At 43.0% G+C, this 26208-nt stretch overlaps 1 protein-coding gene and 1 long non-coding RNA gene across 5 annotated transcripts in view; one reads left to right on the top strand and one right to left on the bottom strand.

Annotated features, from left to right (window-relative positions):
- arhgap24 (Rho GTPase activating protein 24) overlaps positions 1–26208 on the top strand; it is a 573751-nt gene that overhangs the window by 63955 nt on the left and 483588 nt on the right. The gene's annotated exons all lie outside the window — the stretch shown is intronic.
- LOC138756325 (uncharacterized) lies at positions 11741–21066 on the bottom strand. The gene is made up of 3 exons (XR_011352992.1): positions 20966–21066; positions 15371–15517; positions 11741–11860 (listed from the first exon to the last, which is right to left on the bottom strand). It is a non-coding gene; the product is annotated as an uncharacterized lncRNA (long non-coding RNA).

Below are 26208 nucleotides of genomic sequence, written 5' to 3'. Positions count from 1 at the left end.
CGATGCCGCTTTAGTTGCCCATTCAGAGCCAGCTCTTCAGCGCTTGACGTCCTGTTTTGTGGAAACTGCCAAAATGTTTGGCCTGGAAGTCAGCCTGAAGAAAACTGAGGTCCTCCATCAGCCAGCTCCCCACCATGACTACCTGTCCCCCCACATCTCCATCAGGCACACAAAACTTAAAACGGTCAACCAGTTTACCTATCTCGTCTGCACCATTTCATCAGATGCAAGGATCGACAACGAGATAGACAACAGACTCGCCAAGGCAAATAGTGCCTTTGGAAGACTACACAAAACAGTCTGGAAAAACAACCAACTGAAAAACCTCACAAAGATAAGCGTATACAGAGCCGTTGTCATACCCACACTCCTGTTTGGCTCCGAATCATGGGTCCTCTACCGGCATCACCTAAGGCTCCTAGAACGCTTCCACCAGCGTTGTCTCCGCTCCATCCTCAACATTCATTGGAGCGTTTTCATCCCTTACGTCGAAGTACTCGAGATGGCAGAGGTCGACAGCATCGAGTCCACGCTGCTGAAGATCCAGCTGCGCTGGGTGGGTCATGTCTCCAGAATGGAGGACCATCGCCTTCCCAAGATCGTGTTATATGGCGAGCTCTCCACTGGCCACCGTGACAGAGGTGCACCAAAGAAAAGGTACAAGGACTGCCTAAAGAAATCTCTTGGGGCCTGCCACATTGACCACCGCCAGTGGGCTGATATCGCCTCAAACCGTGCATCTTGGCGCCTCACAGTTCGGCGGGCAGCAACCTCCTTTGAAGAAGACCGCAGAGCCCACCTCACTGACAAAAGGCAAAGGAGGAAAAACCCAACACCCAACCCCAACCAACCAATTTTCCCTTGCAACCGCTGCAACCGTGTCTGCTTGTCCCGCATCGGACTTGTCAGCCACAAACAAGCCTGCAGCTGACGTGGACATTTACCCCCTCCATAAATCTTCATCCACGAAGCCAAGCCAGAGAAAAGAAAAATGGGTGTTGCTTACTATATTTGATATTCATTTTTATAGGGCAAAGGCATCAAAAGGAGACCTTTGCAATAATATTCACGCATCTTCCCAAACTGGATTTCCATCACAACTGCTTTCCAGCCTTATTAGTGGTAATCCATCACAAGTTAAAATAATCATGAGCTTATTGTCATACACATTGTACAACTTTACAGATGCATCAACATTTCTTCTTGCTCTGACCAAACAAGTACTTTGTTAATAAAAAGATGACTATAACAATAATTCAATTAAGAGTAAAATAATAGAAAATAAATATTTGCAGTTGTCCTAGTGCAAAAAATAATAATTTTGCAATAGCGTAAAGATAACTTTTGTGGTGTCAGAGTAGTCCATGATTAGTGCGACAAGGGGAGGTCCAAGAACCTGATAGCTGTTGGAAAGAAACAGTTCTTGAACTTAGAGGTGCTGGAGTCGTACAGGACTTGAATGAATATGAAACCGGTATCACCGACTTCATCAAGACCTGTGTGGATGAGAGTGTACCCACACACATATACTGGGTGTTCCACAAACAGATTTGTAACCTGCTGAGTGCAAGAACAAGGGGGTTGAAGACCTGTGATCAAAATCTCTACAAAAGGACCAGTTACGATCTGGAGAAGACCACCTCTGAGGCAAAGTGGTAATTCCTGAGGAAACTAGAGGCAGAGACATGCCAGCTATGGCAGGGAGGGCAGGCCATTACATCCTACAGAGCGAGAGAGAACACCTTCGAGGAATGTAATGCTTCATTACCCGATGAGCTGAACACCTCTGCCAGCTTTGAGAAGAAGAGAAAAACATTGCATACTACAATCCGTGCCAAGGCTGAGGACCCTGTAATATCTTTCTCTGAGGACGATGTTAGAACATCATTCAAGAGGGTGAACCTTCGCAAGGCATCAGCCCCTGATGGTGTACCTGGCAGGATATTGAAATTCTGCACTATTCAACTGGTCGGAGTGTTCACGAACATTTTCAACCTCTCATTGCTGCAGTCAGAGGTTTTCATCTGCTTCAAAAAGGCATCAATCATCCTGGTATCCAAGAAGAGTAGAGTGAGCTGCCTCAACGACTACCGCCCAGTAGCACCAACATGTGCTATGATGAAATGCTTTTAGAGACTGGTCATGACCAGAATTAACATGAACCTAAGTAAAGATCTGGACCCACTGCAATTCGCCTATCGTCACAATCGCTCTACAGCAAAGGCAATATCGCTGGCTCTCCACTCAGCTCTGGATCACCTCAAAAACAGCAATTCATACATGCAGCTGCTCTTCATAGACTACAGCTCAGCCTTCAATACCATTATTCCCTCAGTGCTGGTCAAGAAGCTCCAAACCCTGGGCCTCTGTTTCCCCCCCTCTGCGACTGGATCATTGACTTTTTCATCAGAAGACCACAGTTAGTACGAATTGGAAACAATATCTCCTCACTGATCATCACACAGGCTCACCTCAAGGATATGTGCTTAGCCCACTGCTCTACACATTATACACCCATAACTGTGTGGCCAGGCACAAATCCAATGCCATCTGCAAGTTTGTTGATGACACCATGGTTGTCGGCAGAATCACAAACGGTTCAGGAGGAAGATGGAGCAGCTCTTTGAGTGGTGTCACAACAACAACCTTGCGCTTAATGTCAGGAAAACAAAGGAGAAGATTATGGACTTCAGAAGGCAGTCAGGGGAACATGACCCATTCCTCATTGAGGGATCAGTAGTGGAGAGAGTCAGGAATTTCAAATTCCTGCATGTCAACATCTCCAAGGATTTCTCTCGGAGCTTCCACGTTGATGCAATCATGAAGAAGGCTCACCAGTGGCTATACTTTTTGAGGAGATTTGATGTCACCAAAGAACTCAAACTTCTACAGGGGTACCGTGGAGAGCATTTTGGCTGGTTGCATAATTGTCTGGTATGGACACGCCAACACTCAGGACAAGAATTAACTCCAGGGGGTTGTTAACTCAGCCTACGACATCACAGGCACCAGACTTTACTCACTGAGGATATCTACATGGTGGTGTCTTAAAAAAAGCAGCCTCTAGAAGGGCCAAATTGGCCTGTTTCCATGCTGTAATTGTTATATGATTTATATATGATTTATCCTCAGACCCCCACTATCCGGGCCATGCCCTCTTCGGCATTGTGCCCCCACCCCCCCAACGAGGTACTGTCCCCCCTCCAATAAGGTCATGGCCACTCCTGACTGTCAGACCTGGCTCACTCCCTCCTGCATCACTAGCGTGCGTCAAGCTTGATGCAACAAAAAGAACAGCTTCTTGTCTCACGTTGGATGGATGGTCTCAATGAAAGGGAGGATCCTGTTAGCATTCCCCCCCCCCCCCTCGACTAGTCAGATTTGTCATCAACCCCCCTCCCCACCCCACATGGACAGGTCAGATCCTCTCAGCAGCCCATTTTTCTCCTCCCCCCTCCACCCCCGTCAACAGGTCAGTCCCTGCCCCCTCCCCTTTAACTCACTAATGCCCCCCCTCTAACATACGTTCTGGCGTCAACCCTGCACTCAGTGGCATAATGTCAGCTTCTTCACTGCTGTCGTCAGATTCCTGAATAATCAATGAACAAAAGACACTGCCTTACTTTTTGTGCACAACTATTTTTATTTATGTAAATGCTGTAATATGGTTCATAATATGAATGTTTGCACTATGATGCTGTCTCAAAGCACCAAATTTTGTGACTTGTTCTTGACAATAACTCTTAATTCTGGTCATCAGACTTCTGTACCTTCCTGAATACAGCAGTGAGAAGAGGTTGTGACCAGGGAGATGGGGGTCCTTTATGATGTTTTATTAATTGGATATGCAGGATGTAACAGGCCCATCTGGCTCATGAGCCTGTGCTGCCCAGGTACACCCAATGAAGCTACAATCCCTATTACATTTTGAAGGGTGGGAGGAAAACGGAGCACCTGGAGGAAACCCACACAGGCACTGAGAGAAAGTGCAAACTCCTTACAGACAGTGGCGGATTTGAATCCAGGTCACTGGTGCTAACTGTTACATAAATGCTTTTATTTCTATGACTATTAAGAAAGTTAGTCCCACTCTTCGGTTTCCATACTTTTTGGGCGGTGATATAATTGACTAATAAGAGGAAGCTGTGAGTTTCCACCAAAATATTGGTGCTTATTGCAGTGAAGCTGAGATAACATTAGCAGCACATCAAGGTGCTTTGATGAAGCCCACTGCGTGCAATGCAGCGTGTGAGCTCTTCGTTCGCCACAGTCATTAGTTGTTCACCTCATTAAACAGAGTAGGACAAGACCTTTTTATAATATGAATTTTGGAATTTCCACTTTTTGTTTGTTTTGGGGAATGGAAATTGTTTCCTGGGAGATGTGATGAACATGACCAACTGGATAAGGTTGAAAAAGAAATGTGCCTTTGGTGCTTTGAGAGTTAAAGCCCTTGATATAGCTTGCAAAGCAGAAGATCTCTCCCACTCATTCTTCTAAATAGGTTCTTTTATTCATGCATTTTTCAATGAATTGCAATCCTTGAATTCTTCCAATCAGTTTTAGGTCATATGCGGGAAATGGCAGGAATAGATTTAAATGAAAAGTATTTCCCATTCAGTTCAGCTGGTTCATTGACATGGGTGAATCTATTTCTGCTAGGACACTTTTGCAACAATTGATTTGTATCTAACTATCTAATTTACTTTTACTGCTAACATGCAATGAGACAACTGTCAATAAATTATAATCTCAGCAGCAAAGCATTTCTCGATGCATGGAAGATAGAAAAAGTTCTTGTATAGGGCAGTGCCTTGGTGTGGTATGCAATTCATTTGAAGCTCCCTAAATGCATTTGGGCACACACCCACCATCCTGGAGATTTGTATCCCATCAGCATGTGCATGGGGAATCTGTTTTGGTGAAGTGGGGGGGGGGGGGCGGGGGCTGTGGGGGGGGAGGGGAACGGACGAGAGTCTGCAAATGCTGTAATCTGGAGAAAAATACGATCTGTTGGAGGAACTCAGCAGATCAAGCAGCATTAACAGGAGAAATACATGGTGAAACGTTAACCATTCTTTTTCTCCCCTTGAAAGCTGCTCTGTCCGCTGATTTTCTTGGGCAGATTGTTATTGGAATGTATTAAGTCTGCCGGGCTTGTTTAGTGATGTCAGAAGGTGTGTAATGCATGTTTTTGCATTGTGCTATGCATAAGAGGTCGATGAAATGATATTGAACTCGCGTGTGAAATGCACTTCATTTGGAGGATTGACTTGAGGTTTCTCTAGAGGTGGCCCAATTTCATCTGGTCCCTTCATGGGTATTCCAGGTATTCAGGTAGGTAATCTTTTGAGCCCTTGGTATTGGTATTTGCTTCCATCCCACATATTGCCCAATGTTCTCAAGCCCTTCAGTTCACCTATCTGCAACGCCCTTGCCGACATCTCATCCAGTCATATCCTCAATATAATTATCCAATCCCTGTCCACCCTCCTTCCAATTAGCTTTGCAGTGGACTCTCCCATCTGATCCATTCATTCTGATACAACCCAATTCAATCTTTGCTGGGCTTCAAACTGACACCTTCTTGAGAGCCCCAACCTGGTTCACTTCACCGAGTCATTTTGGTTAGGTCCTCCGTCTATCCATACCCAGCTTCACCCCTGTAATAATCTTTGCTCACCACCATGATCATTGGGTTTCCTATAGCATCTCCATACTGAATCAATGTCGATGCTGGCAGGCTCCACCCTCAAAATCCCACAGCTTATCAGGCTTCATTAGAATTGTTAATATAGTGGAGAGCGCGATGCTCTATCAGTGCCAGTGGCTCTGGTTTGAATCCGGTACTGTCTGTAACAAAATTATACATTCTCCCCATGTCTGCATGGGTCTCCTCCAGGTATTCCAGTCTCCTCCCACCCTTCAAAACCAAGGGGTGGAGAGGTGGTAGGTTAATTGGGGTATTTGGTGGCATGGACTCATGGGCTGGAAGGGTTACAATGTTGGATGTCTAAATTGGCAACAGTAATCAAATTCAAAAGTGGATGATTAATGTTTTTCAAATGAAAACAGAAAATGTGAATGCAAATCTGGTTGAATCTCGGTAAGGGGAAACTAGTTGATGTTTCAGGCTGAAGATGCTTTTTTAGAACCATCTTCACACAAGGTGTTTTGACCTTCAACAATAACTGCTTCCCTGCAGATGCTTCCTGAGTGTTTCCATCATTTTCTGCCTTGATTTCAAATTTTCATCTGCTGTATTCCAATTTTATTTTTCTAGTTTTTTGACATGTGAGAGGAATGTTAGCACTCTTGGCCATTTAATGAAAACTTCCCAGCTAGAGGTGGCTGTGCTGATTGCTACGGTTACTTAAAGCAGACCATTAGCATAGAATTAGGGGACAAAAGGGAGACAGGAACTTCAAGCAATATTATCCTTGCAGAATAGACACCAGACAAACTAATGAGCCGACAGGGTCTGATAATCATGTAAATTACGTGATTGCAGTAAGAGTGGGTGCTATGACCTCAGAAGATTAGACAGTCACAGTTGTCATTGGGGAAGATGCTGGGCTCTAGTTTAAGAAACTTGAAGAAGGATTGAAGGGCACCCGCTTCAAACAGATGTGGAGGAATTTATTTAGCCAGAAGGTGGTAAATCTATGGAATTTGTTGCCACAGGAGGTTGTGGAGCCTAGGTCATTGGGTATATTGAAGGCAGAAATGGATAGGCTCCTGATTAGCCAGGGCATGAACAATGTGGGGAGAGGGCCAGTCACTGCGGCTGAGTGGGAAAATGAATCAGCTCATGGTTAAATGACAGGTCAGACTTAATGTGCTGAATAATCTATTTCTGCTCCTATGCCTTATGGTTTTAAACAATGGACAATAGGAGCTGGAGTAGGCCCTTCGGCCCGTCGAGCCAGCACCGCCATTTTACAGATCATGGCTGATCACTACCATCAGTACCCCTTTCCAGCCTTATCCCCATAACCCTTAACTCCTTTGCCCACTAGAGTCTTATCTAACTCTCTTTTGAACATAATCAGCGAATCTGCCTCTACCACCCTCTGTGGCAGAGCATTCCACAGATTCACACTTCTCTGGGTAAAAAAATGTTTTCTCATCTCCGTCCTAAAGGGCCTACCCTGTATTCTTAAACTATGCCCTCTAGTCCTCGTCTCCCCCATCATTGGGAACAAGTAATCCGACTTCACCCTGTCTATCCCCTGATAATTTTGTATACCTCAATCATGTCCCCCCTCATCCTTCTAAACTCCATCGGATACAAGTCCAGTTTTTCTAGCCTTTCAGCATATGTCAACCCCGCCATCCCTGGAACTAACCTTGTAAATCTGCGCTGCACACCCTCTATAGCTAGTATGTCCTTCCTCAAAATTGGAGACCAGAACTGGACGCAATACTCCAGGTGGGGTCTCAGCAGGGCCCTGTACAACTGCAGAAGGGCGTCTCTGTTCCTATACTCCAATCCCCTCTTTATGAAAGCCAACATGCTATTAGCCTTCTTCACAGCTTTCTGAACCTGCATGCTAGTCTTCAGTGACCGGTGAACAAGTACTCCCAGATCCATTTGCTCCTCCCCACTCCCTAGCTTGTCTCCATTTAATGGACTTCCAACAAAAATGTAATAAAATCAAATAGAATCAGTGTAGTTTTATGATTGGGAAATCATTTTGACTCATTTGGAATATTTTGTGGATAAAGCAAGCAGAATAAAGTGAATGATAGAAGTAATAAATTTGATTTCCAGTAGGTGTTTGATTATGGTGCTACATAAAAAGTAAGACCAGAAACCAGTGGATAAATTATTTTGATATTAGCAAGGTGTAGTGAGTAGCATGTTGGACCTTGGTCCTCTACAATTTATCATCTAAGTGATATGAGGGAGGGCCTAGTGTTGTGTTTCCAATTTGTGGATGGCATGAAGTTGGAAAGAAAATTATTTGGTGAGTTCTGGAGTTGACAAATAGAAATGACTTGTTTTTCATTGGGCTAAAATCTGTGGATAGAGTTTAATATTTGGTTCTTATCGACTTTGATAGGATGAATGGAAAAAGACAAGAATTTGTTTAATTTTTAAAATTTAAGATGTATTTAAATGTAGACTTCCAGCACAGTGGCAAGCCCTTCTGGTCCACAAGTCTGGTCCGCATGAATACCCAAGTTAGCTACAACCTCCCACTTGTTTTGAAGGGTGGGAGGATAACTGAGCACCCAGAGGAAACCCATGCAGATACAGGAAGAATGTATAAGCTCCTGACAGATGCACCAGATTTGAACCCAGATCGCTGCCTCTGTCATACTGTGCACTAACTGGTATGCTGGCCATGCCACCTGGAAAGTACAGAGGAATCTGGGTGTCCTTGTACAACAAACACTGCAAGCTGGCATTGAGGTGGTGGAATATTTGCCTCATTGCAAGGGCGATCGATAGAAAGGATGGAAGTCTTACAATAACTATAGATTCCATGCCTGGAGTATACATACTGTTTTGGTCTCTTTAGGGCTTGCATTAGAAACTGATCAGAGAAGGTGTGACACCTGGACTGAAGGTTGCACTTGAATCTGTTAGAATTTGGGAAAATGAGAAGTGGCACAAGAATCTGATGTGGCTTTTCATTCTTTATGTTGAGATGATGTTTTGCCCATGTTGAGCATGTGGAATTCGGGGATGTACTTTCAAAATAAGGAATTGGTATTTAAAACTATGAAAAGGAATTTCTTCTCTCAGGCTTGTGAATCTTTGGAATTTTTCCCCAGAGAACAGTGGAGGTGGGGTCATTAAATGTATTCAAAGCTGAAGCAGGCAGAATTTTTTTATTTGTCTGGGAGTCGAGGCTAATCAGAAAATGCAGGAAGGTGGAGCTGAGGCCAAGATCAAAATGCTATAGCAGACTCGAGGGTTGGACAGCTTTTCTCAAGTTCTTTTCTTTAGTGCACTCCAGGTGAATAAGACTGCTTTGTGTCTTCTGTGAGTTACGCAAAAGTTTATTCTCCAGGTAAGAGGACAAGCTGGATTGCAGAGTGCTGCAGAAACAAACAAGTAAATGGAATATTCTCCCTTTTGTCATATCTATTGATGGGAGTTTGTTTTTTGTTGTTGTTTATTCAATAACACTTCAATTTACCCTCTCCAGGCCTCTGTAGCAGGCTCTTGCACTCTACTCTGCCACCTGATGTTATTTTAAATCTTTATTTATAGTTTTGTGTTGTATGTTTAAAACTAAATTATTTGATTTCAGAAGTTTCTGATTTGAATTGCCCTTAATTGAAATTGCCCTGCTGCAGGTGGAGCCAAGAATCTTGTATTAGGTTGTGATGCAGAGCGCCCCCCCCCCCCACCCCCGCTCCCCTCAGGGCAACCAACCAGCCCTTCAACCCTCTCTCCCTCCAAAGAGCTGCCAGTGAATTCCTCATTCCTCAAATAGAATGAATGTGCTAAAACTTAGAGATGCTGGAGGAACTCTGCCTGTCTCGCAGCATCCTTGGGAGGTAAAGCTGAATTATGAATGCTTGAAGCCTGAGCCCTTTTTCAAGGTATAAGCAAAAAGCAGGCAGCTATCTTAAATATGAGAGAGAAAGGTGAAAGAATGGCAGTGGGAGGAGTCCAGACCAATGTGGTGCGCTGTTAGACAGAATCAGACACACACAAGGTAAAGACTAAACAACAGGTTTTAATCCACAAAATGGTGTCTATCCTACACTCCTGCAGGTACAGATGTTGCTCCCTGCTGTAGGCTGGTGGTGTACCACCACATCCAACAAACAAAATTGGATATGATGAGAGGAAAGGTGAGAATTAATTTTGGTTCTGTGAAAGGATACAGATGGAATATGGAAGAGATAGAGGAACAGAACTAGAGGAGGGAGGGTGTTGTTCTAATGGAAATCAGAGAAGTTGATGTTAATGGCATCCGGTTGGAGGGTGCTCAGACAGAAGAAGTTATGTTCCTTCAATTTGCGGGTGGTCTCAGTCTGGCAGTGCATGAGGCCATGCAGAGACATGTCAGCAAGGGAAAGGGACAGGGAATTGAAATGGATGTCCACTGGAAGATTGACGCTATTGCTCAACAAATCGATCTCCTACTCTGCACCCAGTGTCTCTAATGTATAGAGGAGACCACAACAGGAGCACTAGATGCAGTAGATGACCCCTGCAGATTCACAAGTGAATTATTGCTAAACTTGGAAAGATTGTTTGGGGCCCCAAATGGTGGTGAGGGAGGAGTTGCAAGCGGATCATCTGCCGGCACAGGGGTAAGTGCCAAGGGAATGATTAGTGGGGAGAGAGGAATGGACAAGGGAGTCATGGTGTGATCTTTTCCTGCAGAAGGTAGAGAGGGGAATATGTGTCTAATGGTGGGATCAGGTAGTAGATGGTAGAGGAGGATATGTTGTATATGGAGACTGGTGGGGTAGTAGGTGAGGATGAGGGGATTCCTGTCCTTATTGTACGTGGGACTGGATGGAACCAGGGTAGATGTGTGGGTAATGGAGGATGTGCGAGTGAGGGCTGAGTTGATGGAAGTAGAGGGAAAGCCATGTTGTTTGAAGAAGGAAGAACTCTTTGATGATCTGGCATGGAAGACCTCTTCCTGGGAGCATATGGAACAGAGACGGAGGAATTGCAAAAAGGGAATGGAATCCTTACTGGGGACTGGATGCGTAGTGGTGCGGTGGAAGTAGCTGTGGGACTTGGTGGGTTTGAAGAAAATGTCTTGAGAGTTTGTCTCCAAGGGAGACTGTTGCTAGAGATGGACCAAGTGAATTTGAGGTCGGGGTGGAAGCTGGCAGCAAAGTGGATACAGCTAATAAGCTCATAATGAGTGCATGAGGCAGTGCCAAAGTAGCCATTGATGTAGCAGAGCAAGATTTGAGGAGCCTTGCCTGTGTAGGCTTTTACCATCTAAAAGGCAGGTATAGCTGCGGCACATGCGTGCACACCTTTGACTTGGAGAAAGTGAAATGAATCAAAGGAGAAGTTATTTGGGGTGAGTGCAAGTTTGGCCAGCTGGAGGGGGACTGGTTGGGTCTATCGTCAAGGGGGAAAAAAATTGAAATGCTTTGAGTCCTCTGGAATGGGTGAATGGAGATGTATAGGGATTAGATGCCCACAGTAAACATAAGACGGTTGAGTTCAGGAAACTCAAAGTGGTGGAAGTATGGAGGGCATATGAAGTATTCTGGATGTAGGTGGGGAGGGACTGGATCAAAGGGGTCAAAACAGTCAAGTTCAGTGGATGCCAGTTCAGTGGATGCCAGTTCAGTGGATGCCAGTTCAGTGGATGCCAGTTCAGTGGATGCCAGTTCAGTGGATGCCAGTTCAGTGGATGCCAGTTCAGTGGATGCCAGTTCAGTGGATGCCAGTTCAGTGGATGCCAGTTCAGTGGATGCCAGTTCAGTGGATGCCAGTTCAGTGGATGCCAGTTCAGTGGATGCCAGTTCAGTGGATGCCAGTTCAGTGGATGCCAGTTCAGTGGATGCCAGTTCAGTGGATGCCAGTTCAGTGGATGCCAGTTCAGTGGATGCCAGTTCAGTGGATGCCAGTTCAGTGGATGCCAGTTCAGTGGATGCCAGTTCAGTGGATGCCAGTTCAGTGGATGCCAGTTCAGTGGATGCCAGTTCAGTGGATGCCAGTTCAGTGGATGCCAGTTCAGTGGATGCCAGTTCAGTGGATGCCAGTTCAGTGGATGCCAGTTCAGTGGATGCCAGTTCAGTGGATGCCAGTTCAGTGGATGCCAGTTCAGTGGATGCCAGTTCAGTGGATGCCAGTTCAGTGGATGCCAGTTCAGTGGATGCCAGTTCAGTGGATGCCAGTTCAGTGGGGCAGGAGCACCTGGAGAAGGTCAGAGGGGATGGTGAAGACCAGGCAGGAGTTGGGTGTGGGTGGTTCAATGGAGGGGGGTGGGGAAGAGGAGGATAGGGTAGATCAGGAGGTGGAGAGTAGGAAAGATCAAAGGTTGGGAGGGAGGTTTGGGGAAGTTGGAAGGTGGAGGGGAGAGGAACCAAAAAACAAATACATGAGGGAGGCTCAGTTATGTGGGTCGCCAGGGTAAATTTGTATCAGACGTGTGGATGCTGTAGGCTGCCGGGCCAAGGTGAGAATTCATCAGAGACTTTGACCTGTAAATTACCGAGGTCAGGTTGCGAGTGTGGATGGCGACTCGGCCCAGTGGGTGGCCAGGGTCAAGGTTACCTGCTTCCAAAGCTTAGTCCCCAAAACTGAATGTGTTGCAGGTTTTGTTTTACAAGTGCATGTGTTTACTTGAATTACTGATTTCAGTAATATGATGAAATGGATACATCACAAAATGAGAAAGGATTTTTAGCATTTGCATTGTGATCACTTCCACTTAAAATTACTGAATATTCCCTCTGATGAAGTTCCAGCTCCTTGAGAGGCAATGTAAAAATAAACTATAACAGTGTGGAGATACAGCCGGGGAAATCCCTCACCAGTACGTTTGCTGGGCAGGCTGAATGCAGGAAAAAGAACGGTGCGGGGGAATAGGGAGTTAGGTAGACAGGATATCATAAAATGAAGGCAACAAGGTAGTTAGTGTTGGAGGAAAGCAACAGGGTCACCAAGAAAGCAACAAGAAGCAAAAGGAGAGATGGTATAGAAATGGAGACAAAAAAAATGACCATCCATTTCTAGACATTTACCCCAATTGGATGTGTTGAGTCTACAAGGTGCAAAGGATGGGTAGGAAAGTGATCCCAGTTCTCCCAGCTGACGAGCTTTGATGTGCAGAAAGCTAATCCGGCTTTCCGTTGATCCAGAACTAAGACCACCCACATGTGGCATGAAATCTGTTCTGAAAATGTTAGATTTGTAATGAATGATAGAAGTTGTGGCTGCATAGTGATGTGTTAATGTTAAAACTAATCCAAATCATTATGTAGATTATGGGCATGTGTTTGTTAACTCAGTCAGTCTCAGTGGAGCAGAGGAGGTTTGCTTCATTCACGCAGTTTTAAATTTCAACCCACAAAAGGGGTTTTTGGGTGTGGCCTGAGTATAGATGTACCAAGTTTTATATGAGTAGATGATCCCCATTTGTTCTGTTACTGATAATTACTGTAAGTGTAATGCAAAGAAAAGGGAACAATATAAAATCGAAAAAAATGTGGATCAGCAGCATTTTGTGAGGCATGAAGAATAAAGGCTCATATCCTGGGAGTAAAGGAATTTCCATCATCTCCTTGGATCAAGAATGAGGTATTGTAAAGCTCCAAATATGATTATTTTCATATACCAGAATTGTCATTTCAGTTCTTGCAAGAGCCATTATTCCCTTTTGTCAGGTAAGAAGATTTAATTGTGTGGGTTGTGTTTGGGGATTTGTATTGTTCAGGTACAAGTCAGTGCGATTCTATTACTGTGCCAGTGAACAGAGTTTGACATCCACCACTGTTTGTAAGTTCTCCCCATGTCTGCATGGGTTTCCTCCGGGTGCTCCAGTTTCTTCCCACCCTCCAAAAATGTATAGAGTTGTAGGTTAATTTGGGTGTAATTGGGTTGCATGGGTTTAAATGGCTGGATTCGGCTTCTATCATGCTGGAAATAAAATTTAACATTTTAATTTAAAATAAAAGCAGGAAGTACTGCAAATGCTCAGCATCTCTTAACCCATTGTTCCTGAAATTAAATTTAAATTTTGGCATGCAAAACAGTAACAGGCTTTTCAACTCTTGAATCCGTGCCACACAAATAAACAAATTCATCTACAACCCCACACGTTTTGAAAGATGGGAGGAAACCGGAGCACCTGAAGGAAACTCATGCAGACACAGGGAGAATGTACAAACACCTTACAGACAGTACCGGATTCGAAATCTGGGTCACTGGCTCTGTAACAGTGTTGCTCTAACCACTGCTTTAACCATGATGGCTAGTTTTTGTTAACCCTTTTTCTCTTTCCATGGATGGTACCTGACCTGCTGAGTGTTTTCCAGTATTTTCTGGGTTTTACAGTTTTTCAAACATCTGAAGTGTTTTTTAAAAAAAAACTTTCAATCTGACTTGGAAATAGTTGGTTTGAGTTGCGTTGGATTAGTTGGGTCTTCATTCCCTGGAGCAGCCATTTTCAACAGAAGCTTACCCCCATCCCATCCCAATCCTCCGCTGGGGGCCACAGCACAATTAAAGGAGGAGGGCATGGATTGAAATTTTTTTTTGCATGTAGTCAATAAGAGAGAAACCCACTAAGCTTGACTCTGGAGCAATCCTAATGGCTGAAAGCTTGACTTCTGGTATCTTATTGTCTGCTTCACAAGGAAGGAGCCCATGTACTTTGAGCACAGTCAGTCTTAAGCCAGCAATAGCCAAAAGCAAAGTTGAGAATGGCTCTGCCCTAAAATGTAGGAGGCTAAGAGGTGACTTAAGAAAGGTCTGTAAAATGATGAGGGGCATGAATAAAATGAATACTGCCAGTCTTTCCCCACCCCACCCCCTCCACAAGAGTAGATTTCAGAACAAGACAGCACAAGTTTAAGATGAGCTCTGAGAGATTTAAGAGGGACCTGAGGGAAAACCTTTTCCATTGAGAAAATGGTCCATACCCAGAACAGGTTGGCAGAGGAAGCTATAGAAGTGGGCACAGTTACGATGCTTAAAAGGTTTTTGGACGAATGCATGGATAGGAAAGAAATGGGCCAAATGCAGGCAAATTTCTGAGAACTTATTGTCACATATGCAAATATAATACACAAATGCACCAAAAGTCTTGTTTGTTGCAGTTCCACAAGCAACACCAAGAACAATAGGACAAAGTAAATGACCATAATAAGCCATAAGGGACAAAAGGAGGTAATGTAAATGGACAGAGAACCATTCATTTGCATGCAAAGAAAAGTAGTGTTTAAGTGATGTTAATGTCTTGCCAAAATAGTTTTTGATCATGGTGGTACAGGGAGTTTCAAGAGCCCAATAACTGTTTTGGGGGTGGGAGGAGGGCCTGTCTTTGAACCTTGAGGGACTAGATTCCAGGGGCAAGATACAGGGCTGAATCTTACTAATCTATGCCTGCTAGCTAGAATTAATGTATTTACCAGACTGTGTTTGCAAGGCCTAGCTTGTTTCCCCAAATGATTTGAGACTCTAGCAATGATAGACCTCTGGCTGCACTGGAAAAGATGTCAGTTCTGATAGCTGGAAGATCCCTCATGCCAAACTTTGAAAATAACCCTCAGTTTTAAAAAAAATCATTTTTGATTGTTTAAAAATATTAATAATTAAAATTATGAAACTATCTTTGAAAAAAATTGAACACAAAGTTGTGCACTGCGTTGCAGGATGTGCTGAGTGTGGAATCTTCACTGAGAGATCTTGTTGAGATCTGACCTGGTGCGGGGTCTGTTTTCTGATATGACTATCAGTGACTCTCAGGCAGGTGTGTACTGTAGAGGCTTTGGTTGTTCATCTTGCTTGGAACTTCCTGTGCTCGATGCTTGAAAATGCTGCCATTTGCAATATTGAACAGCATCCAGCCTGAAGGAAAGATGAATGGCCCATAAATTGGTGATCAATGAATTATAAGCAATGACCTTAATAACAACTGTTCCTGTGATGGGTGGGGGCTGGTGGGGAGTAGGAGGGTTAGGCATGGTTAGCATAGCAGTTTGCTTGATGCTATTACAGCATCAGTGACCTGGGTTCGAATCCAGTGCTGTCCATATGGAGTTTGTATGTTCTCCCAGTGTCTGTATGGGTTTTGCTCAGGTACTCTGGTGTCCTTTTACTCTTCAAAATGTACAGGGTTGTAGGTTAATTTGGGGGTAATTGGGTGGCATGGGTTTAAATGGCCGGAATTGGTTTCTTTTAAAAGAAATTAAAAGATGTAATTAATCTTCTGTAAACACCTGAAGCCTTACCCAGAACTCACTGTGAAGCTTTGGGTAGTGAATGTTATCTGATGTATTGCACCCTGGAATGTGGGATTTTTCAGTACTTTATTCAAGTCAGATCCAATGGTTCAATCGGAGTTGGTGCCAGCTGCATTCTTCAACGTGTAGAGAAGCTAATGGGCAAAATAGGCTGCTGGCTCCAGAAAGCAAGGTCTTTCTTAAGCACTCGTATTGTGTTGGTCAGGCTGAGAATGCTTCTCCAGTCCCTCTTGGCCTTTGAACAAGTATATCTTGCCCATCATCTCCTCCCTCCACCATCTCCCTCACTCCTAATGTATCCCCAAATTTAGGAGTGGGTGTCGATCTCCAATATCACAGTCTTCTGTCATTAGTTTTTCTATCTGCCATCTGTCATTAAGGAAGCTGCAGGGTAGTTCTCCCCCACCTCCTACCAACCCCTCCCCCCCATCCTCCCTGTGAATATTGGGCCAGCTGTCGTTATCATTGATAATGTCACATTTTGTGGGAACATAATGTAGAATATTCACTAGTTTTAATCTTTGCTGATAAAAGCATACATTTTTTATGATCAAAGCAATAAATGCTATTAACAAATATTTTTAGCAAGAAGAAATCTTTGATAGATTTGTTATTGATCAATTAATGGATTGGGATTGGGGCAGGGCAAGGCAGTGGAAGAACATGAAAAGAAGGAGGATTTCAACTTGACGTTTTGTTTAAGAAGTCGTTATTCTAAATTGGCAGGTTCTATAGTGATGGGTGAATAAGGCTTGGGAGGAAAAGAAGAGGAGGTTTTTGAAGGTAAACTCAATTCTAAGAAGTGAAACAAAACCATTTTTATTCAGGAGCCTACCTACATTTTGCTCATTTGTTTATGTAGGGCCCAAGCCCAAAATGTTGGTTATGTATCTTACCTTTGCTCTATGAAGTACAGTGTTTGGCCTGTTGAATTTCTCCAGCATTGTATGTTTTAATTCAATTATTGTGTTTAGACTTTTGTTTCACTCTGTGAAATGGAATGGTAGTTCATCAGAGTTGTTCATTGTAGCAGGTACAAAGTCGAAGATGATGGTTTCAGCTTCAGATAATTTGAGGCAGGGGCAGAAATAGTCAGTGTTGCCTAGTGTTAAGTCACAACATTGGTGATAGTGCAGTATGGTGGTTAGATGTTTATTAGAATCAGAATTTATTGTCATGAACGTATGTTACGTAGTTCATTGTTTTGCGGCAGCATTACACGGTGCAGCACTGCAGCAGCTACCAGCAGCAGACCCACGGGCCAGGTAAAGAAAACCCAACCACATTGATGCAGAAAGGGGGGCTATAGGTCAAGCTGAGATGCAGAGACCTGAGGCTTCTGCTCCCTACCATGGAGAACAAACTTGATGAACTTCAAGCCAGACCCCAACATCAGAGAACCATCAAGAAGTGCTGTGTGATGTGCTTTACAGTAACTTGATTAAATGCGGACATTCCAGACGTGCTGTCTGAACACTGGCATCTGGAAAAACCAGGGGAGGTGGTGTTTGTGTCCTCATCAGTTCATCGTGGTGCACACACGTGATGGTCATGACCCAGTCTTACTCCCCCAACCTGGAACATTTGGTGATCAAGTGTCGCCCAATCTACTTGCAGAGGGAGTTCACCACCATCATCTTGGTTGCAGTGTACATTCCACCCCAGGCTAACATCAGGCTGGTACTGGAGGGACTGAGCACTGTGATTAACAGCCATGAGAAGACTGACAAACCACCAACACATCACATGCATTCTGAGAATAATTTCAAAGTAAGTAGAAAAGAGATTCTTCCTGAGTAAACACAATGCACTTGGGGAAAAAAATTCTGGAAGTGGTTCAATTTTGTTCATTTGTTTGTCATACAAAAATATTGAATATATGGTTGCCAGGTTTTTTTGAAATTAAAGGTAGTATCAAAAATGTCTAATTTCTAATTTTTTTTCCTAAATCTAAGCTTGACATAATGGAGGAAAGCCATTGAAGCCCACTATCCTTTGGACTGAAATGGGTGCAAAGCCTGATCCCAAAAAAGTCACATGTGAGACCAGGGTCAAGGATAAAAGTAAAAAACCCACAATGCTGGAGAAACTCAGCTGATCAAATAGTATGCAAGGATAAAGATACATTACCGTGTTTTGGTTGAGGATAATTTGTTTCCACTTTGGGTCTAATGAGGGGAAGGTTCAAGATTCCTTTTATTGTCATGCAATAATACATAAAATTGTAATATAAAGAATGTACATCAACTTTTGTCTGTCGTAAGACAAACAGAAGAGCAGTTGCTTTGTCACGGTATTTACATGATAATTAGCAGATCAACATATTAAGCCCCATGATTCTTCTACAATTTTCCTGACTTTGAATAACTTCTTTTCAGATGTACAATCCAAAACAAATAACCTTCATAGCACCAAAAAAAACAAAGATCAGAATGCTTACTTGCTGCTCCTGTATCATTTAAAACAAATTATATATGGACAGTTTTAAATATCCATTGCAGACTTGACCAATGTAACCATGACCATGGGTCCCTTTCAGATTGACATGAATGTGTGTTAGAATTGATAGTCTGATCTCTTTTCAAAGCAAGTCTCTTAACATTGTTACGGTCCCAGAGGACGCCAAAACCCAGAAGCATAGAAAGTCACCAAGACAAATGGTTACTTAAAAGTAGTTTTTAGTTTTCTTTAAACATAATAACAGGATCAATTTTTAATTTATTACTATTGGCTTAACCTAACTTAGCCCCCTTCTAGTTCTAAGTGCACGTGTATGTAATGTGTATAAGTTCAGAAAAGTTTTTTGATTCATAGTCCAATCTCACCTCTCACTCCTCTAAGTTCACCAATATCAGGCAATTCTTGTACTGTGCATAGAATTTAACATTTATGAATTTCACCAGGCTTTGGTGCTTAAAGGTAATTGTTTACTACTTAGGAAGGTTCTTGTTGGTTTCAGAGAGAGATTTATTGCTTGTTGGACACACACAAACTGATTCCCTCCAATCAGTCATCTCAGTGTCTTGCCCCATCAGGGTTTTCCAAATGAAAACCTCTTCTTCGGCAGGTCACCACAGGTTTCTGTTTTTTCCCTTATTTCAGTTGAAACACTCTAGCCACCCATTTCCTCTTGTAAGGACTACAAGGGTTTTCAACAGGCACAACTCAGAACTCATAACCTGTCTTCAAAATGGGGTTTGAACAAGCTGCTAACTTGCCATGACTGCAGAAACCAGTTTCTCTCTCTGTGTGTGTCTCTCTCTTAGAGAAAGCCTGTTTGGTCTCGGTCGTTCTCTCTCTCTCTCTCTCTCTCTCTCTCTCTCTCTCTCCATTCAAAAGCACATGCCCATCTTAGAACAGCAAACTGCAACCAGACAGATTGCAGCACCGGACCCAATCGAGCCTGTTCATTTGTTGCTTCCAAAGCAATTACCCATTACTCCACAGAATGTCAAATTAACACCTCCTTGCTCAGGTTCTTCTATTTGCACCTCCTTATGAAAACCTTTAGCAAAGCTGGTTTAATTGCCTTTACAAAGGCACCAGGCCTGGAGTGTCTGGTTTGAGCAGAGCTTTTGCATTTTAAATGAGATCTGTTTTGTGAAGTGTTTGATTGTGACCTACACTACCCCCACAAACTATCTCCTTCAAAAACATATCTATATACAATATAAAATATAATCTGTTGCAACATCCATATCATATGTTGTACCAAGAGCATTTTAAAATGTTTTTCTCTGAAGGCATCTCCCTTCTGTCTGTTGAGTCATTGTGCATTGTAAGCAGACTGGGGGATAAGTGAGTGACATTGTCAGTTTCTGTTTTTGAGCATGGGCCATGACCTGGCAGCCTTTACGTCTCTGGGATGTAAAAAGTGTAAGAAAAAAGACATCGGAGCATAAATGGGCCATTCAGCCCATTGAGTTTTTCCCACCATTCAATTGTGAGCTGAAAAACTTTCCCACTCACCTCCACTGTTCGACCTTCTTCCCACACTTCTGATGCCCTGGCTAAACAAGAACTTGTCAATCTCTGCCTGAAATACATCCAATGATTTGGTCTCCAATGACTTGCTTGTGGCAACAAATTCTACAGATTTACCACCTTCTGGTTAAAGAAATTGCTCCACCTCTCTGTTCTAAGTGGATGCCCTTCAATCCTGAAGTTGTGCCCCTTTGCCCTAAACTCTCCCACCATGGGAAGCATGAATCTACCCTGATCATGATGGTGACAGTGTGGCACTGCCTCAGGTGCCTCTATTATTGAAGTCTGGTTCATTTTATTAAAAAAAGCCAGAATAGAAAAACACTAAGTTCTTAAAGGTACAAAATATTTCTTTTGAAATGATCAACTTCAGCTGATGAGTGGCTCTGGTTTGTGCTGTAGAGCTTTGAAATTACTGTAGCTTTAATGGACTTGGATCTTCAAGCCAAATCATTCTCAGTTGCTGTTGTTTCTAATCCTGTACTCTCTTGTGCCTATCACTCAAAAACAAATGGCTTCTAAAAACAGCTTTAAACTTAAACCTATTTTTGAAGAAATGTCAAAGTTTAAAACATTATCCTCATTTGTGGAAATGGGCAGCACAGTTAGCGTAGCAATTGGTGGCTTGTTTCCTCCCATGTTCTAAAGATGTACTGTGATGTTGATGTAATTGGGTGGCATTGGCCAGAAAGGTTTGTTACCGTGGTGTATTTGTAAAATTAAATTGCAGCTGATAACAATGCACTTTATAGAGGGGATCAATGGATGTTAAACCAGTCACACTTTAACATTCTACACAGGACACTATTTCTGATCTGTCCTATCAGGTTTTACAGTGTTAATTCTAGAACCAATCACGTTCTCCCATTTTGTACAATCAGTGATTTGTTCAGATCTGTTTAAAACATTGCTGATCTTTCATGGATCATCAATGCTTGCTTCAACATCTCAGCCCAAAGGATCAGCTTGAGCCAGGAGAGTTGGCTGTGAGGGTTGCCTATTGGTGGCACCCACTGAGTGATGGTTAAACCAAGTTTGCAGAGGCTGTGATTGAGTGCAATATGCAAACCTGCAGGGGAGACTCAGCATGCCACGCAGTATCCATTCAGCACAGTCTTGAAATGTTGTTTACTCATTACTCCCTATCGAGACTGCATGAGTCTCTCTAGCACGTTTGTGTATTGTAATGCTATTTGATAATGGGGCATTATGATGTGTCTTTTTATTCATTGAGAGATTGACCAAGTTTGCCTACCACAACTTGTTGCATGTGTTGATCAGTTGCAATGGCATTTCAATGTTTGTGGACGTTATCTGCTCCTGTTGGACAGGAAGGCTGTGGCTTTTGAAGCAAAAAAATAGTGCTGGAAATGAGAAAGGCAAGTAGAAGGACCTTGAAGCACATGGAGGTCAGGCAACATCTGTAGAAGAAAAACTGGATTGACATTTGAAGGGAGCAATTACTTAAAAAAGCACAAACAAAAAGGAAAGAAATACAGTCACATTAAAGGACAATGGGAGAAAATAACAATTTCAGATAACCATCTTTTTTTATTCCCATAGATCAGGATGCGCTTTTCAAGTTCAAGTTTATTCCCATCTGATTGTACAGGTACAACCCAACGAAACAGCGTTCTCCAGTCCTCAGTGAAAAACACTCAGATGCACAACTAGACATAACATGCATACAGACAAGCGTTACATATACAGAACAAATATGCACATAGAAAATAAATATTGTTTAATAAACAGTAGAATCTTGTATGGTTTGTAAAAGTTATTTTGTCATTCTGCTGTCTCATTGTCTGTGGAAAGAAGTTGTTTCTCAGCTTGGTGTTACTGGCTCTGATGGGAGTAGCTGAAAGATGCTGTTGTGTGGGGTGGTAGGAATCCTCAATGATTTTGCATGTCCTATTGAACCAACAATCCCAGTGGATCATCTTTTGGGGGGGGGGTGGAAGAGAGCGAGAGAGAGCGAGCGAGAGAGAGCGAGCGAGAGAGAGCGAGCGAGAGAGAGCGAGCGAGAGAGAGAGAGAGAGACAGAGAGAGAGACAGAGACAGACACTCTTGTGGTTCTGTGGATTAACTGCTGATGCAATTCTGTACACCAACTGTACCACACTGTCAATTCTGTACAGCAACTGTACCACACTGATGCAGCCAGCCACAACACTCTTCATGGAGTTCCTGTAGAAGGTTGACATGATGGTGGCCCACCTCAGTTTTCTCAGAATGTGCAGTTGCTGTTACCTGCACCTTTCTGACAAATGAGGAGATGTGTGTCTTGGGCAGGATTCCTTTTGTACACATGGAACCGTTCCACTAGTGATGCTACAGCCATGTCGCTCCACTCTGTCCTGACCCACCTGGAGAATTATGCCTCGTACACCAGGCAGCTGTTCCTCAATTTCAACTTGGTGTTTAATGGGATCAAACCCCAGAAGCTGGTGGAGAAGCTGTCCTCAACATCCCTCTTTGTAACTGGATTCTGGACTTCCTAACAGTCGATCGTCAAGCACCATCATGTTGAGCACTGGTGTGGTGCTGACCCATGACTGCAATGCCAGAACCAGTTCCAACAGTCAAGTTTTTAAGATGATGTGACAGTAATTGACCTCATCAGCAACAATGATGAGTCATACTAGAGAGAAGAGGTGGGAAATCTTGTGTTATGGTGTGAAAATAGCAACCTGAGTCTGTGTGGATAAGACAAAGATGATGTGGATTCAGGAAGACTAGGGAAGACCACTCTCCACTATATGTCAATAAGTCGGTAGTGGAGAGAGTAGAGAGCACCAAGTTCCTTGGAGTCCACTTAAGTAGTGATCTATCCTGGACATGCCATTTCCTTACCTGCCAGGAAGACACCACAGTGACTGCACTTCCTGAGAAGATTGAGGCAGGCAAGGCTACTGGTTACAATCCTGTTGACTTTTTACAGGAGCTCTACCAAGAGCATCCTTGCTGGCTGCATCACAAAGTGGTACAGTTGCTGTAGAGCATCGAATCAGAAAGCAATCCGCAGGAGCAGAAGAGAGGCGGAGATGATCACTGGGGTCTCCCTCCCCCCCCCCCCCCCCCACTCAATGTGACCCATCGGGATTGTTGTATGAAGAGGACTTGCAAAATTGTTAAGGACCTTGACCACACTGCCCACAGCATATTTCAGCTACACCCCTTGGGAAAGAGATGCGGAAGAATCAGAGCCAGTACCACTGTTGAGAAACAGCTTTCCATGGGCAGTGAGACTGTTGAATGACTGAACTGCTCATACAATCCCTCCTAGAATCTACTATTATTTAACAATATTTATTTATTTTAATGTATGTACTGCTTATAAATCACTTGCAAATGTGTGTGTGATCTGTCTATTTGTTTACACCGAGGATAGAGGAACGCTATTTCATCCTGTAGTTCTTTACAATTGTATGAAGGTAATAAACCTGAGCGTTCCTGTTTCAATTTTTATTTTCTGCCATTGCTCATTTTCACTAACTGTTACTTTGGCAACTTTAGTTTACACTTTATTTCAACATTCATTCTGAGGTTTTTTTTACAATTTAAACAGGTAAAGGAATAATTTAAGAAAGAAAGGTAGTTGGAAACCAGAATCATCAAAGAATCACATTTATAATATGGAGGGACCCAACATTAAGCAATATCCCAATCTTTGATCATTCTAATCCAATGTTCTGCTGAAGTCAGTTAGTGGAGAGCAAATCCTCTTCATTGTTTTTGAAAATGCCAAGAATCGAATATTTGTGAAAATGGCAAATGTAATAAATTTTTTCTAAAACAGAGACCAGACTTGAACACAACAGACAGCCAAACTTCGTTTGACTAACAAAATGGTGTTATGTGCCAATATTTTATCTGAAACTCTTGTTCAACCATAATTAACTAGTTAGCACGTCAAAGCTAAAAATATGCCATCAAATCATAATCTTATCAAGGACTTGATTAAAGAGAGCCAACATCCATTCTGAAGAAGCTCAATGTGACAAATTGGGCCTCAATGTGATTATACATCTGGTGGATAAGGGTGAGGAAGAAGAAGTTGCCTGTAAAGATTTCATGAAACCATTTGGTGTGTAGTGAGCATAATGATTTACTTCAGAGATGAGATAAAACTGATTTCCACAGAATTGGCATATTGTGGACTCAAACAGGCTTCAGGTTATTGAGGTAAAAGCACAATGGTGGAGAAACTCAGCAGGTCAAACAGTGTACTTTATATTAGCAAAGATAAAGATACCTAACCAACTTTACGGGCTTGATGAACTATTTACTTGACATTTGGAAGATTTAAAATAAAACACCATCTGCTCCTTGTTCAAGGAGCTTATGGTATTTTATTTAAAATCCTGCATCTGGGATGTGTGCAGAAGATGGTGGGGGCTCTGCATGCCTGCAGCTACAAGGGGTTGCAGGATCTTGGGATGCAGTGGATTGGCACAGGGCATCAGTAACGGAGAGAACATTCCCAGATGAGGAGGAGATGACCCCATGGATGCACACCAACTAGAGGCTCTATGGCTGAAGGACACACACGGACTGTGAACTATTGGTGATTCGAAGTCAAAGGACTCATAACAAACAGGCTGTAGGTGGCTGGAGACTGGCTGATAAGAACTAGTTCATGGAACCGAGAAATGAGAGGATGCTGAGGGCAAGGAGTGCTCCTTGAAAGGCCATGGATTCTGAAGGCTTCCTCATCCTGTTGGAGGTTTGCATCTGGACTCAGGTTACCAATGGTTTGAACTGAACAGGAGCCTATGCAGCTGCAGGAGTGCTGGAGGTGAATCCATACACTCAGTAACTGAGGGACTCTCTTGCCTCTTTTCTGACTGTAAGGAGTGCCAGGCAATGCTAATAATTAATAGTTTTCTGCCTTGTGGCAGGCAGGTGGCAATTTTGTATAAAGCATCATTTCTGTTTTATTACATGACAATAAATAGTATCTTATGGATTCCTCTGGGCCTGCAGTCCATAATGGGCAATATGGAAACAGTTGTGTTTTCATGTTCCTTCTGTTTGTGTTCTGAATAGAAATTGCAAATTAAACAGAACTGGTGTTTAACCATGGGACGGTAATAATTATTGGGAGAGAAATTACCAGAAGACTCATCAGGGTTAGAGGCCAACAAATACCACTCCAGTCTGAGAGATTCTCTCAGGGTTGGGGTTTGGCCATTTAGAACTGCAGAGAGTCCCTCCCTCTATCCAGGAAGAACACACATGCTTAATCTGTGGATGTGTTCAAACCTCAGCTGATCATATTTTTAGAATCAATGGAGAATTTGGATTTGGTTACACATAAACCTACCTGTTTTTGGTCTGGAATCTCTTGGTGTTGTTTGGAGAATTGACAACTGGATCTGCTCTCATTTTTCACCCAGACCTAGAGGGAATGATGGAATTGCTGGAGGAACTGAGCAGATTAGACAGCATCCATGGTCAGTAAATGTTTTGAGTTGAAACCCTTCATCAAAATGAAGTTAGAATAGGTGAAATTACATTTATGAAAGGGGAGAGAAGCTGGGGAAGGGGGTCAAAGGTAATAGAGTATTGGACAGGAGGAGAAGAGACAAGTAGTGGGAGGAACCAATAGGGAGGGGAAAAAAAAAGAAAAAATAAGTTTAGGAATCAGTAAAGAGTTGGAAATGGTGAAATTAGATGGGGATGGGTTATGTAAAATTAGAAAAATCAATGTTCTATCCATTTGGTTTAATGATGTCCAGGAGGAAAATTATGTTCCTTAAATTTATATTTATTCTACTCTGGCAATGGATGTGATGGAGGACAGACACATCACTGGAGGGATGATTGGCGGAGTTAAAATGGTTGGCTGTAGGAAACTCCAGTTTAGACCCACAAACAGATCATGTGTTCAGCAAAGTGGTCAACCAATCAACATTTGGCCTTGCCAATGTAGAGGTGGCCTCGCTGGACACATGATGTGCTGTAGATTAGGTTGGACGATGTGTATGTAAAGCTCTGCCTCACCTGGCCATTGGATGGAGGTGAGTGAAGGGGTGTAGGGACAAGACTAAGGTAGAAGAGGTGAAATTACATATGTAAAGGGGAATGAAGGTGTGGGAAAGGCCCAGTGGTGAAATGTTGACTGACCATTTCTCCCCATGGATCCTGTCTGACCTGTTGGGTTCCTCAAGAAATTATTTGTCAGCTCAAAATTCTCAAATAAGGAAGACTTTTTTTCCTGATTACATGAACATAGTTTCTACTATCAAGTCTTATTGTAATATAAGAGACAGAAAAAAGCCATTTAGACCAACTAGGTCCACACGAACT

Source organism: Narcine bancroftii, chromosome 3 (assembly GCF_036971445.1).
Source record: "Narcine bancroftii isolate sNarBan1 chromosome 3, sNarBan1.hap1, whole genome shotgun sequence".
NCBI lineage: Eukaryota > Metazoa > Chordata > Chondrichthyes > Torpediniformes > Narcinidae > Narcine > Narcine bancroftii.
The sequence above is the reverse complement of the archived record's forward strand: the minus strand, read 5'-3'. Positions and strand labels throughout refer to the sequence as shown.